The 15,185-nt window shown below is 46.1% G+C and overlaps 1 long non-coding RNA gene across 4 annotated transcripts in view; it reads left to right on the plus strand.

Annotated features, from left to right (window-relative positions):
* The first annotated feature begins 14,594 nt into the window (after positions 1-14,594).
* The window catches only part of LOC144930851 (uncharacterized), a 36,761-nt gene continuing 36,170 nt past the window's right edge, over positions 14,595-15,185 (plus strand). For all 4 annotated transcript variants that reach the window (XR_013636307.1, XR_013636306.1, XR_013636304.1 and 1 more), the window contains exon 1: positions 14,595-14,710. This is a non-coding gene — a long non-coding RNA (uncharacterized LOC144930851). The remainder of the gene's footprint in view (positions 14,711-15,185) is intronic.

Below are 15,185 nucleotides of genomic sequence, written 5' to 3' on the forward strand. Positions count from 1 at the left end.
CTGCTTGGCTGGGGACATTCTAGCTCTTTCCATGTTGGGCATAAAGAATCGGTTTCACTGCAAAATGTGAGTGTTACTGGCGCAGAAGACCACCTAAAAATAACACTGACAGCTCCTCACTGCCACGGAGCCAGAAACGGAGCCTGAAACACAATCTTGTATTCCACCAGCAAGCCAGGATAGCACAAAGGGGACAGCCGTGAAGCTGAGACATAAATAGTGGATGACATTCTCCTTGCATTGTGCCCAGTAAATACATTTGTCTCAGAAGACAGCCGGAGCAAGAAGATGTCCATATCTTAATACTGATGGAGAACCTGTTTGTGTCCAATACATTAGAGAAATTATTCAAGAACCGTTCATCCTTGTAAAAATATTACTTTTGTGAGGCTGCCAAGTTCAGCGAGTGTTCAGGTTATTGCCATGCAGGCGGTGGCGGGAGCAGTTTAAAGTTGCTCAGAGGATGTGTTCAACTTGCAAACTTGCTTTCAGATAAAATGTCAGAGCACGGCTCTGCACAATGGAGTCCCTGGCACTCGCTGCATTATCCTGGCTTCACCACTCTCTAGAGATTAAACTTCTCAAGCTGTTTATCCCGCATCATCTCTCCATGACACACTAGCTAGGTTAAGGCTTCCAGAAGTGGCTAGAGGCTTTTGGATGCCCAACACGAGACACTTCAAAGGGGCTTGATTTTCAGAGGACGGGTTCTCAGCCCTTTCTGTAAAGTGCCCCTCCCTTTAAGGCATCCCAAGCTGGCACCCAAAATCACTAGCCCCTTTTGAAAATCTTGGCCTACATAGCTATTAATCAGCTATTTAAACAAGGGCTATTTAAACATGCCTTCAGAAGCATTGATGGGAGAGGACCAGGAGTCAGCATGAATGAGACTTTACAGAGAATTCCAGGCTGTTAATATTTGTTTATTTTAGCAGCCCAGGTGGCACACTCATACTCCTCTCTCATCCGAGATCTCAATGTGCCTTGCAAACATTGATCCATTTGGACTCAAAATACCCCTGCAGCTTACGTAAAATATGACGCCCATTTATAGATGGGGAAACCGAGGCCCAATGAGTTTGAGGCCACTTGTTCAAGGACGCACACAACATCAGCAGCACACCTGGGCATGGAAGTGGGATCCCTGCCTCCCAATCCTGTGTGGACAGTAGGTGTGAATTTCTCTCTCTGATCTTGTCTGCCCTCGGGGATATCCCTGATTCTGGTGTCGCTGGCCAGCAATGGCCATAACTGCACCACTGCTGACCCCTAAGTGACAGCAAGTTCAAGTCAGAGTTTGTACCGATCTAGCTAACCAGGATCCGGACATTCCCTCGACAGCGATATGGCTGGATAAAGGAATGTCACACCTTGTCACACCTTTGTACACTGTCCTGGAGGCTGAGCATGCGGCACTCACTGCTGCAGTAAACGTGAGCTCTGTTCATATGAGCTAGTCCTCAGGGTTGCAATAAAAACATTAATGCCATCTCTGTTCCTCTGTGCCTTGACCCTGCTCTTACTCCCCCTCCCACCAGGAGCTGCTGTCCTTTCAGAGTGGGTAAGGGCTGGGGAGAGAGCCCAGGCACCCGTCCTTCTAGGTGAAAAATGAAGAGCTGAATTCACTTCAGATATTTCATACCTTTCTGTCCCTGGGGAGCAGGCTTTGTATGGTTCCTGCAACCACCTCCTCCCAGTAGCAGCCGTTCCAGACATATGCACAGCTTTACAAACCTCCTCATCATATGGTTTGCCAGCACACTGCAGCAGGCTACTAAGTCTCTCATCTGTGGGAACTCCCAACCCATCCTTCATGTTCAACTGCAAAGGGGGAGACAGAATTCTGGAGCGTGGGTGGCTGGCGTGCAGAGACGTACGGGAGGTGGCATCTCTAAAGTCACCAGAGCCTCCTGTCGCAGGTGACACTTGGCTGCTCTCTTATTTCTGAGGCTGCTTGAGATCTTTGTGGGGTGCGATGAGAATGGCTCAGTCTGGCACTGCATTGCATTTCAAACTCAGGGCCCGATGCTGAGTTGCAGGTACTCAGCGCTCAAGTCCCAGTTCCTTCAGAGTATGTCTTGACGGGCAAAAAGGGTGTATTGGTCAATCCAGGCTTTTCAGCCTAGGCTACAACACACGCAGCTAACACGGCTTCAGACTCCGAAGCCTGCAAGGCTTTCCAAGCATACTAAGCTAATGCCACTGCAATAGACTTTGCAGAGGAGGCTGTACTGACTTGGCCAAGCCTCCCGCAAGAACAAGAGAGCAAAGTCTTCCCAGCACCATGTTGCCCTAGAGGTGGGTACAAGCGCAGACAGTGTGGGATGGGCACTCCTGAAGTGCAGGTGAGATTAGGGCAGATAAATTTAAGCCAGATGGGTTCCAGCAGCTCCCCACGGCAGCGTGATGCCGTGTCAGCCCATCTCAGCGTGTAAACTTAAAAGAACTCAGTGGTGAATCTCTTAATGGGATGAGGAAAGAGAGGGACTGGGCTGGAGAACTGGGGAGGATAACGGCTCCTAGCCATGGGAAAATAGGCCCAGAGCTCACAGAGACTGGGGCACCCAGCTCCCAGAGGTGCTGGCTTTTGTTTTTGCTGGTTGGTGTTTTCCACCTTCTGGTTTCACTGTGCGCCATGTACGTGCTCCTGCCACCTACTGCTGACTCGTGGGTGCTGATCACCCCTTATTTTGTTGTCAGTGGGTGCTCAAGCTCTGGATCACACATGGAGTCCGTGTCTATGCCCACTCCAATTGATTTCAGTGGAAGTTAGGTGCCAAAATACCTTTGAGGATCTGGGCCCTGGGGCTCCCCTTGTCAGACCAGACCATTAGCCCATCACTCAGAGAGCTCACCATATACATAAGAACAGCCAGACTGGGTCAGGCCAATGGCCCATCTAACCCTGTATCCTGTCTTCCAACGGTGGCCAATGCCAGATGCTTCAGAGGAAATGAACAGAATGGGGCCATCATCCAGTGATCCGTCCACTGTCATCCAGTCTTAGTATCTGGCAGTAAGAGGCTTAGGGACACCCAGGGCATGGGGTTGCATCCTGGCCATCTTGGCTAATAGCTATTGATGGACCTAACCACCAGGAACTTATCTAGTTCTTTTTTGAATCCAATTATTTTTTGGCGTTCACAAAATCCCCTGGCAATGAGTGCCTTAGATTAACTGTGCACTGTGTGAATAACCAAATAGGGTAGGGAGAGAGGACAAAACAAGGACCCTTCCTTCTTGGGAGTGCATCAGGTGACCTCCTTGTATGGTACAAGGAGAAGTGAATGCCCTGCCCTATAGCTTTCTTCCTGGAGATGACAATTATATGATTGAGGCAATATTTTCAGGGCTATTTCTCCCCGATTTAACACATCCAGTTAGCATCTCTGAGACACCATCAATCAACACTTCTTAAAGGAAGGAAGAAAGGAGCCTCTCTCTTTAGGCTTTATCAGTGACTGCAACAATATTCTTTTGGTTAGCTTGACTCAAAAAGCACATTATCATCATCATCTTTGAAGCGCTCACTTCAAACTTAGTGGAGTACAAAAAAGCCCAAATAACCACTCTCAGCTGAGCTATGAAAGTAGCAATTTAGCTCAGCCTGGGGCTAGCATGTATAATAAAAGCAAACTTTCCCCCACGATACAGTGCAGATAATCTTAATGGACTCCCTTCCACCCCAACCCCTTTTAATTTTAACAGCTGCTGCAAAGCAACTTGCTCTTAGATCTTCAATTAAACGTATGATGGAGCTTCTGGAGGTCCTGGTGCGGCAATGCTGTCTGGGCAACAGAATTCCTAGCGCTAAGTTAATTAACTGAAGATCTGGCCAGACTTTAAGGGAACACAAAATAGCTGTGGAATCCCTGGATTTTCTCTCCAGATAAATTCCTCTTGCTGAAGTTGAAGGTGACACGGAAGAGAAACCATCAAAAGTTACTTTACTAGGTGGGGCCACGTCAGGGCCTCTGCTAGACAAAGTCAGGTTCTTACTGGGCTCAGTCTGTCTCCCACTGAGGCCAGTGAGGGACGAATCAAGCTCATAATGCATAGTCCAGTGCAATAGAGAATGAATCGGAAGACATTTGTATTAGCAAAACTGATATAGGGGCTTTGGTACTCCAGTAGTGAGCACTTAGACAGACAGATGGCTTTAACGATTACTTTACTCTCTGCCAGATCCTCCCTTCGTACGCAGCTTCATTTCAACTAACCCTCCTGCAGGGAGCCATAGGGCTATTTCACTGCCCCAAATCTCCCACGAGACTGAAGATAACAATTTCCCACCATATTGCCTGCATCCTGTCACTCCTGGCTGTGATCTTGTCTCTATTCTCTTACTATTGTGGTGGCACCAAGGGGCATGTCTACACTCAAGCCCCAGGGCTTGGGGGACTTGAGTCAGCTGACCCTGGGTTAGAGAGCCCAGGGCTTAAGTGTCTACACTGATCGTTAACCTTACATTAAGAATTTTCTAACCCAGGCTTCTGACATCCACACTGCAGACCACAGGCATGAATCAAACCAGCCATATCCCAGACTGCCTAGCGCCCTCCCCAAATGTGGCCATGACACATTCCAGGGAGCAGTCCACACCAGTGAGGGGTTATGTCACTGCCTGCCCTGCAACCTTGGGTGCCTCACAATGCTTTGCTGCTGTAGCTCCCACTTGGGCCGCTCTCAAACAGCCTGCAGCTCACACCCCGAGTGTCTGGGTATAGCCACGCCCTGGTCTGGCAACTCTGACAGCATCCTGTCAGCAAACACCAGCCATACCCTGGCTTCCAGCAGCCTCGGTTACCACCTGCAGGGTGACCCCAACACACTCCCAGTCCTGAATTTTCCCCCAAACGTGTTCTGTGCTGTCCAGCCCTCTCCTGCACCATTCAGGTAAGGGAGGTCCGTTACCCCTGTAAAGGGTCAATATTCAACAGATGTAACTGGAGTTCCCAGTCAGTTCTGTTTAAACACAGCACTGGATTGGTTTTGATTAAAAAATAAAGCAAGGCTATTGAACTAAAGAGAGAGAGAGATTTTAAGTGAGCACAAGTACAAAGCATTAAGGTAAAAAATGTCTACAAGAGAAATAAAGATAAAAGAATCTCTAGTAGCTGAAACTTAACACACTAGACTCGGTTCATGGTAAAACCCTTACCAAACGATCCCAGCAACAGGGCTGACCCAATTCTCAGGTCAGGATCGGCCCCCAAAGTCAAAGGACTGGTTCCTTTGGCTTCTTAGTTGAGAGAAAGAGATGGGGAGAGGTATCTTGGGGTGTTTTGCCCCCCACTTTTATAGTCCAGCCACCCTTTCAAGTGGATTCTTCTGAGGTTTATCCCTCAAAGCAAAGTTTATTCAAGCAGTAAAGATGATGACATGGAGTCTGATGGTGAAGATGGCTCCATGCTCTTTCTTCTTCCCTGTGTTTGCTGAAATGCAGATTCCCCTTGTCTCCAGCAATTTCCCCCTCTTGCTGTCTCAAGCCCCCTGTTTACTATAAGAGGTAAATTGAGGTAAACACACATTCCTTTGTTTAGGATAGACCTGTTTAACAACTTTTGCCTAGGCAGGGCTGTCAGGTGCCCGCCACCCAGCCAAACTCCTCATAAAATGGGAATGATGTCAGTACTTTGCCCAAAGTGGGGTTCTGCTCCCTGGTTTTCCTGTATTCAGTCTTTAGAGGCTTAATTCGCTTCCTGTACTGATCACTGGTCCAGTACATTTCCAATGCTGCCAGCTTCTTTGCTATTTGCTGGGATGTGGGATCATTCCTGGTACTCTTAGGAAAGTCCACTGTTTTGTTAGCCTCACAACAAAAATTTACCAAACTCTGGTAAACCTGGCTGTGCTCCCATGTTACGAAGCAGTGTGTTTTGGAAAAGGCTTCTTCTGTTCCATCTCCATTGCAAACATAAAAGATTTTCTGGTGGGGTGTTTGCATCCCAGGGGTCAGAAAACGATGGAAGGGTTAAACACTGACTTGCTGAGCAGCTGCATTGCACCAAGTCAGGTTGCTTCCCTTTTCCCTGGAGTCATTCGGAGAGTTTGGGGACAGAGAGGATATCGGAAGTTGACCCACAGGATTGTGGGATACTTTCTGAAGACCCGAGTCATGGGAGAAATGTGTCTATACTGCAAATCAATAGGGCTCAAACCCTGGGTGCACACACACACAGACCCCTGAGTCTGAGCAATGTGTGTGTGGAAGAAGGGGGGGCGGCATTCAGCTCAAGCCTGAGCCTGGCTCTGGGCTTACATTGTAGTGTAGACATACCCTGGAACTGCCAGCCCGATTGCCCCAGGCACTATACAGGCATATAACAAAAAGCTGTTCTTGGTCTCAAAGAGGTCACAATCTAAGAGCCATCTTCAGACGAGCACTGGAGCATATGTTTAACTTTAATCATATACTAAGGTGCTTTCTGGAATTGCAGCCTAAGTAATCTTCTCAAGGTAATATCTTAGAGATATGGCAGCACAGAGCACTCACAGTCTGTTCTGTAACCTATATGGGAAAAAAACCCAACTGGTTAAAAAATAAAAGCGATGAGAAATGTCCTTTCCTGTAATAATAACAGCCCTGAGAATGTGAAAACATAGAATCTGGGTTGTGGATTTATTTATGAGCTCTGTTTACTTTTTGCATTTTTCTCCGCTCAGCCCATGAAATCAGATAAATTGGTTTCTGTTTAGTTTTTAGTTTTCACTTTTTGGTTCTTCTCAGTCACTGTCAACATGCTGCAAAACATGGGTGCCTAGATCTGCTCCACACACAGGTACCTCCTGTCCTGCATGGTGGGCACAGGGCAGGGAAGACACTGGGGCAAGCTCTCCTTATGTCACCGGCACCCCACCCCCTCTTGCATGCCCCAGACAAATGTACATTTGAGAGGGTGAGGGGCAACACCATGGAGATGGCTGTTGTCTTGTGGCAGCTGAAGCAGTGTCGACTGCCTCCATTGGCTCTCCAGGAAGCCCTGCACACAGCCCCGTTGCTTGAGCTCAGCATTCGGCCCTTAATGAATCACAAATGAAAAGGAACCAAGCTGTCAAATAAACGAACGGTAACTACGTCAACGATGGAACTAAAAGGAATAAACTCATTGAAGGAATCGCTTTCTGCACCGCTATTTCAACGTAGTACACTCTGTGGGGACAATTATTACTTTAATTCAGCCTCACCATGCATTATTAATAGGATCTTCCAACCTCAAATCCCCAAGCAGCCTTAAAACAGATCTATGATACACTCCTCAGCAGGAAATAGGCAACCATCCATCGCCCACGATGGACTGCACAGGTAAGTCAATGTCCTTTTCAGACTGGATTTGTTCTGGCATGCATACAAAAGTCCCGCTCTTCCCCGCTACCTCAGCTCCCTCCCCCAAAGACCTTGTCAGGTCAGGAGCAGCATTTCCATAACTCTCCAGTAAACAAGCAGGGTAACCACTTGATGGCTGTGGAAAGTTTCCAGGTGAGTCCTGCGGAATGCACCTGCTGCTTTGATGAAACATATCAGGTGCATGCCAGGAATCCAACCACGTAAACAGAATGGCTGCAGAACAGGTGGTGGTTTGGAAGATCAGAGGATAAAAGGTTACTAATTGTGAGGGGGCGGGGAGGGTCTTTCCTGTGTTTACTGTTGCTGAGTAGAAGCTTTGGAGTTCCTCTTGAAGTTACTCCTTTACTTGTATTAATACAAAGATAAACACCAGTTTACCCAGTTCCTGATTTAAAACGTTAGCTTAAGTGTCCTGGCCAAATTCAGATTTGGGTAACTACATTTGGCTGCCCTAAATTCCTTCTGCAGTTTCAAATGCAGTAGCATATGTCTTGTCCTCAGCTGTTTGTAGTGTTGTTATACGCTGTTAAACAGATCCACTTCAGAAGCGGGTGCATTTCAGAAGCAAATGATAGAGACATGGGCCAGAGCTGGGATTCCCCATATTTTGGGGGAAGACCATTCTGACTCCAAACCAGGACACAGATCCAAATTTCATAGCTGGCACTTATAGGCTAAAACAAAACCCTTGCTTCAAATACGCCAAATGTGTGTTTTCTTGGGGGATTGAGGGAGAAGAGGGAAGGTTAGAGAATGAGGGATGTCAAACTTTAAATCCAGATCTCAACTCTGCGACTTGGGCTCATCACAAACTGTGCATATATTATGGTGTGCTTTAGGGTCTTCCCTAATGACATATGAATAGTACTGAGTGATTCAAAACACAAAACTGGCCTGTTAAATGTAACCGCATCTGAGCCTGGCCTAAGAAATGCTGCCAAATGAAACAGGTGACAGAAAATGTTTGCCATGATGGAGACGTGTGGTTAACATGTTACAGAAAATCAGACAATTAGACAATATTAGCAGAGGTATAAAATGGCCTTCATCAGCGAGGCAGGGGAGAGCGCATGTGCGTAAGGCCACAGTTGATTCTGACTGCTGTCAGAGAGGCCGTACATGACACTAGAAATGAGCATACAGCTGGCCTGAAAGACAAAGTTGTCAATCCGGCTTGTGGCGAAGGGCGCCCCTTGCACTTCTGTTTGTTGCTGGGAAGTCTACACTATTTGACATTTGTTATCATTAAAAATGAGCACGGAAAGTTTCTGCTCACTGGGCTGAGAAGATTCTGGAGGAAACATTATGTCGCGTGTAGCTCTGTTAAGAGGAAGCCAGGCACCTAATGTTAATGATACGTGCAGCCACATTCAGTTCATTAACTCATCTTCAACTCTTTTACCGAACAGCTCTCTGTTTTCTGCCAGTCTTAAGGGACAGATCAAAATTTGACCTAAAAATTATTATTTATTACATCCTTCTCATGCCAGGGCAGAAACTAGTCTCTTCCATCCCTCTCTGATATTAGCTGTTGCTTCCATCTCCTCTACGGCGTTGAGATCACCAATTCTGCCCTCTCTGCTAAGGGTTGTTTCTCTTGGGCATCCTCATTTCCTCACACCAGCTGGTTTCCACTAGACAGCTTCTTGTGGGAGTCTGTGTGTTGGCATCTGGAGTACTTGCCCTAGTTATGTCCAACAAGTCCTTCTAATTCTGGAGGAGACAAGTTGCTGGCTGGGATTTCACAGATCTCTCCATTCAATACACAGGATTTTTCAGAGACACTTATTTTCAATGGCTATTTTCATTTTCTGTCTAACGTTTGAATAGCTCTCCAGCACTTGCAGCCGCAGATTCATACTGAGATTACATTTGAGTTTGAGTTGAAAATTCTGAGTTTTATTTTGGCACTATCTTTAATTTCCATGAGCTGTTGACTTCAGCGACCTTGACCTTCCCTGTCCTTGACGTCACTTCTTTCCTGAAGTCTTTGTTGGCTAAGATGGTGCTGCCCAGGTAAAAGAACTGTTCTACTTCCCTGATGTTTTTTCCTTCTGAAATCGCCTAAAATTTAGATTGCATAAAAATAAATATAACATTAATATTAACAACTCTCAAAAACAACCCCCCCAGGAAAAATAGAGCATTAAAAGCAAAACAAAAAATATTGCCAGGATCTTTTTAAATTACTGTATAAAACATTTTTTAAAACCCTAAAAAAATCATTCCCTGCTGCAGCATTTCTAGCCAGAGCATTGCAATGTCATTCCAGAGCTTGAAAGTGAACCTGATGAGAAAAGGGCTATGAATTCAAAGGGTCATTAGAATTATGCAAATGAGAGAGAGGAAAAAATCAAAGCCATCAATAGTAAAAACTAATATGTTTCTCTTTTTATAGTGTTAATAATCTAAGATGTTATTAGCAACGGATCTTTTTATTTAACCTTTATTTAAAAAAATGGTTATTAAAGTATGATCAGCCCCAAGTGTTAAAATACCATGGACTCAGACCCCCAGAATCATGAGATTGGCTTTAGAAGTATGAGATTTAAAAGGAAATGATACATTTTAGGTTCTTTTTATTTGCATTTTGGGCATTTAGGATGCATTTGTGTCACATTTTCAAGCTTTTCTCTACAACCATGTGAGACCCAGGAACCTTCTGATGCCAGCTGGCAAAGGGGATGCATATGATTTCACAGGCATCCTATGGGTCCAATATTTCATAATAGTTAGCCAAAGGGCAGCATCTAAGATCTCTTCCAACACTCAGAAATGCACTGGTTCTCCTAATCATTGCAAGATGTATAGATGGATGCTATTTAAGAAGTTATGTATCTGTACTGAAAACTATGTTCTTAAGCCAGGTCTCCAGGTGATAAACAGTTTCCACCAGGCAGAAGGTCATAGACACTTAGCTCTCTGGCAGCCCATTGTATACTGTGTCTCACAATGTAAATCTATTTGCATTACTAAACCTGATGCGAATGAAGAAAGTTTGACATCATGTGAGAGAAGATCTGCGCCAGGGGGGTGGGGGGGGGGGAGGCAAAAAACAGCAGGGGTATCCTGCTTACAAGTAAAGACAATGGACTTTGGGGGTATAACTGGCATACCGAAGAACACGTGGGAACCTTCACTGAGGAGATGAACTGTCGGCCTGTCCTGTCTCTTGAAAGGCGGGTCACAGCCAACTTGGCTGGAAAATGCTGCAAAGATTTTGGGTGAGCTTAACTTTATTAGACAGGGGAATATCTTTTTAATTAAATCTAGACTCTAGAATGCGTGTTATGATTTTACGTGATATGTAACCATTTGCCTCCAATACTTTTACTTGTTATGCCTCAAATCTTTATACTTTGCTAAATAAACTTTTACATGATTTCAAAACTACACACGTCTGCTGTGTGTTAAACAGTTGTATGCAGTGTGGTTGTAGCAGTGTCAGTCCCAGGAGATTATTGTCAAGGCATGGGCCACCCAAATAGCCCGAGAGCTTCAATACAGAAATAAAACCTCCTCTGACCGCAGACACCTACTTGTCACCTACCACCCCACACTGGAACCCCTACAGGGTATCAGCAAACAACTGCAACCCATGCTCTATGGGGACCCCATCCTGAAAGAAATCTTTCCTGAACCCCCACTTGTGGCCTTCAAACACCCCCCTGTGACACTGGGCCAGAAAGGGTTAAGCAACCAGCAGGCTAAATGACCCAAATTAAAGCTTTAAAGACATATTATTGTATGCCTACACTACTCGCTGGATCGGCGGGTAGTGATCGATCTATCGGGGATTGATTTATCGTGTCTAGTGTAGAAGCGATAAATCGATCCCCGATCGCTCTGCCGTCGACTCTGGAACTCCACCAGGGCGAGAGGCGGAAGCGGAGTCGACGGGGGAGCGGCCGCCGTTGATCCCGCGCCGCGAGGACACGAAGTAAGTGATTCTAAGTCGATCTAAGACATGTCGACTTCCGCTACGCTATTCTCGTAGCTGAAGTTGCGTATCTTAGATCGATTCCCTCCCCCCCCCCGCCCAGTGTAGACCAGTCCTATAGAAAAGTATATAAACGGTAATTAGGGCCATTCCTGATAAATAGCTAACAAAGCCGCGTTCAATAGACTAGCGCTTTGAAATGTAAACCTGTATTGGCCACACTCCTTATTTCTATAGCACTATAAGTTGGCGTGATCCTTTAGAGACCCATAAAAGACAACGTCTCTACCCGATGAGCTTAGTCTTAGTCCCACTGAAGGCATGTCATGAAGGGATATGCCTAGTAGTAGTGTTTTGAAAGATCAGGTTGTAAGGTCTCAGGGATAATGGACAAACCCCGAGAGCTTAAAAACAAGTAGCTACAGCAACAAATTAATGTCGCATTGTGCGCACAGCTTGTGAGCTACGGCAGGCATCTTGCACCCTGGCATCTTGACAGTTAACTTGATTTTTCTAAGTGTATTTTTAACCTAAGAGTGCTAGACAAAAAAAAGACTATTTTGGTTCTGCTTTTATTCCTGGGCTTTGTTAGACCTTGGGGGAGTGGAGAAGAGAAGATAAGCTGGCCTCAAAGCCTTCTTTCTTTTAGGTTTATATCTACCAGCCTTGCTGCTTATCATTGCGCCATTTAATTCCCTCTCTATTAAGCAAAAAGAAGGAGAAAAAGAAGGAGGCCTAGCTGACCCTTGAACTCCTTTGTATGGGAGACAGGCAGAGATCCGACAGAGAGGGCCTGCTGGGGCAAGCACCCTCAAGTTGAGATACTTTAAGCTGGCCAAACCTTTCCGAGACTGAAAAATGGGGCTGGTTATCACATAACGGCAGCCTACCTGGAGGTGTCTCTAGGCACGACATACCATTGTGCCCATGCGCCCTTTTGCTTGGTCACAATTTAAGAGCTCTCGGAGCTGGCCAGCGACAGTCAAAGGACAGGATAACTTTCAGGCTCACAGCTACTGAATTTTCACTCTGCTTACATAATAAAAAGGCATTCACTCATTTCAGCATTTACATAATAAAAGGCATTCATCCATCTTGGCATTTAGCTAGGTTTTGTCTCACTCTACTTGTATCCCAAGCTTATTCCATGCAGTCAAGGGGACCATGCTCAGACAAAGGGCCCCCTTTTGGAAAGTTATGCTCAGTAATTACCTGCTTTGGTGTCTAGTTATGGCCCAACTACTAAGTCCCAAAGCAGGTCCAGGTTCAGCCTGAGTCTGGGGGAAAGGTTGTGGGGGTTAGTGCTCGTGAATGCCTTGTACCAAAATGCGTGACCCTCTGCTACCCGAGGTTAGCAGAGGTGCTCAGACTAACAGCCTTCTGGCTCGAATGGGAAGGCACTGATTATGAAGGGTGAAGAGTGCTTAGTAGAAGACACGGTCTCCGTCGTGAGGAGGGGACAAGCTAAATTTCAGACATGACAAAGGGAGGTTGGCAGAACGAGGAGTGTAGGGGGACAGATCATGCAGCTCCTCCTCACATCGTGGGGGGTTGTGTTCAGGGTTTCTGCTCGTTTCTTTTTATAAATGAGCAAAGATAAAGATCCAGGACAGAATGTTGGAAACGCATTTATTGTGGGCTCCGCTGAAGGACTAAGAGTTGCCATAAGGGATTTAGAGATGAAATCTAATGCTGACCGAAGTCAATGAAAAGGCTCCAATTGACATCATTGGGCTCTGGCTCGTGCCCTCACAGAGAGGAGAGCTTGCTGCAGCAGAGCGAGAAGGGTGTTCCATGGAGAAGAAATAAAGTGTATGGAAAACACAAACACACACACAGACGCTTGTGAGGAAAATGGATGAATGGGGCATTAGGGCTCTTGCTTTGGGCTCTCACTGCTCCCCTTGCTCCAACTACCCCCAAACCTGTTCCTCTTCAGTGCACTCTGCAAATCATTAGCAATGTCCCTAGACTTGTGCAGAGAGGGGTATAAAGGGGAGAAGGGGCAGGAGAGCCAGGGAATTGGGTAGGAGGGTGGAGTTTGCACATTGTTTCAATTTGTAATTTTTGGTGCACATTTTGCACACCAAGTTGCCTGTGGTCCTAGCGTGTGGGCGAGGTGACAGAGAGAACCCTGGCTCTGAACATCCCAGCACGGTGAGGCAGCGGAGATCCGGCTCTAGAGCTGAACTCGGAGGCTCAGGCCATTCTCTAAACTGGGTTTAGATTGGTTTGTTATTTGCTTCAGTGCCCTTCCTCTCCTGTGCCTGATGCCTGCTCTGCGGGGAAAACCTCAGCTGGAATTTTCCAGTTTGGCTTCATGCCCTGATTTGGAAATTGTCCACGATAGATTCCAATCTCGCCACTTCTCTGCATCTGCTTGAATTAAAGCCCCGCTAGAGGAGATACGTTAGATCTCATCTGTTCAGGTGAGAGTCACACCTGCCTCTTTGACCTTGTGTCCTGAAAAACAAAATCCCAGTGGTCCAGGTGGTTGCAGCCAGTTACGGACTGCATGCAATGATTGGCCTTGCCCTGGGCACAGCAAGATCACTGAAGCAGTCAGTTCCAGGTCACTTCCTCTGACCTTCTCTCACTATTGGGCTTACACCTTCTCGGAGGCAAAGCCATGTTTAGCAGCCTTCTCTTGTTGTTTTATACTGTGCTGCTCCCTGAACTGCAGTAAGTTATTGCTGGGGGTCTCTACCTTGCTCAAACTACTGCAGAAGTGGTAAATGAGGGCTCCAAAGAGTCAGCGACATGCTGTTCTAGGGGAAAGACTGGCTCCGGCTGAATGGTTTGGATTCCTTTATTCATCTAATGGGTGCAGAGGGAGAGAAGAAGCTCATGCTTTTCCATACTTTTTCTCATTATAATAATTTTACAGACAGCAACTGAAAAGATCCCAAACTAGCTCATAGGAAATAATCATGTGTACTACCCTGGTGTAATGCATCCATTGCTGGGGTGGAGGATGACAGCCAACAGACAGCACAATAGCGGCGGGAAAGACATTTTAGCTTTGGAGCAAACCCCCACTCTTAGGAAAAGTGCCATGAGTGTGTTAATGTCCACAGAGAACAGACAGGACTTTGGGTGATCCTGGGCCTAAATCCCCGTGGGACGCAGGGGCTGTAATTCAGAAAGATAAAACATTAAGTTAGTCCTGTCATGTTTACAATCTGTGGGTCCAAGGAGTGCAGTGGTTTCAAACCTGAAGCTTTGACCTCTAAGCTATCTGCTTCTCTAGTTAATTGCTAATCCTTTTTCTGCTCTATTGAAAGAGAAGTCAATGCTCCCGTACCAGGGAAGAAAATGAAAATGATCTGTCAGCCTGGCAAGGTGATCATTCACTTAGGACAGCAGAAACAACAATCTCTTGTGGCCCAGCATAGTGACTCTAGGAGGGAGCTAGCATCCATGTGAGTAAATATTTAATGTTTTATTATGCCACAAATTAGGGCTGTGTCCTCTCCTACAATGAATTAACTGAACCCTCTGCAGTTTTAGGGGAAGCCTTTTCAAATTTCTACTGACCAGACCTGCAATTACCCTGTCCACATTTAATTGCTCAGTTTGATAAATAACACAGTAGATAGATTTTGTGTTTGATTGGTGGGTCTATAGGGGTTGAAGTATCCAATTTCTGCTACGCATGCTGCCTGAGGCTTGTGTGCTATCAATATGCCACTGGTACCTTGAGTTCCCAGCTGAGAGAGAGCACCCATTGTGCTAGGTGCTGGGCATTCATACAGTAAGAGACAGTCCCTATTACAAAGAGCTTATAATCTAAATAGACAATACAGAGAAAGGAAGCATGATTATCCCCATTTTACAGATGGGAAACGGAGGCACAGAAAGATTAAATGACTTGCCCCAGGGCACACTAGCAGTCTG

The sequence above is a fragment of the Lepidochelys kempii genome, chromosome 9 (genome assembly GCF_965140285.1).
Source record: "Lepidochelys kempii isolate rLepKem1 chromosome 9, rLepKem1.hap1, whole genome shotgun sequence".
NCBI classification, from domain to species: Eukaryota; Metazoa; Chordata; order Testudines; family Cheloniidae; genus Lepidochelys; species Lepidochelys kempii.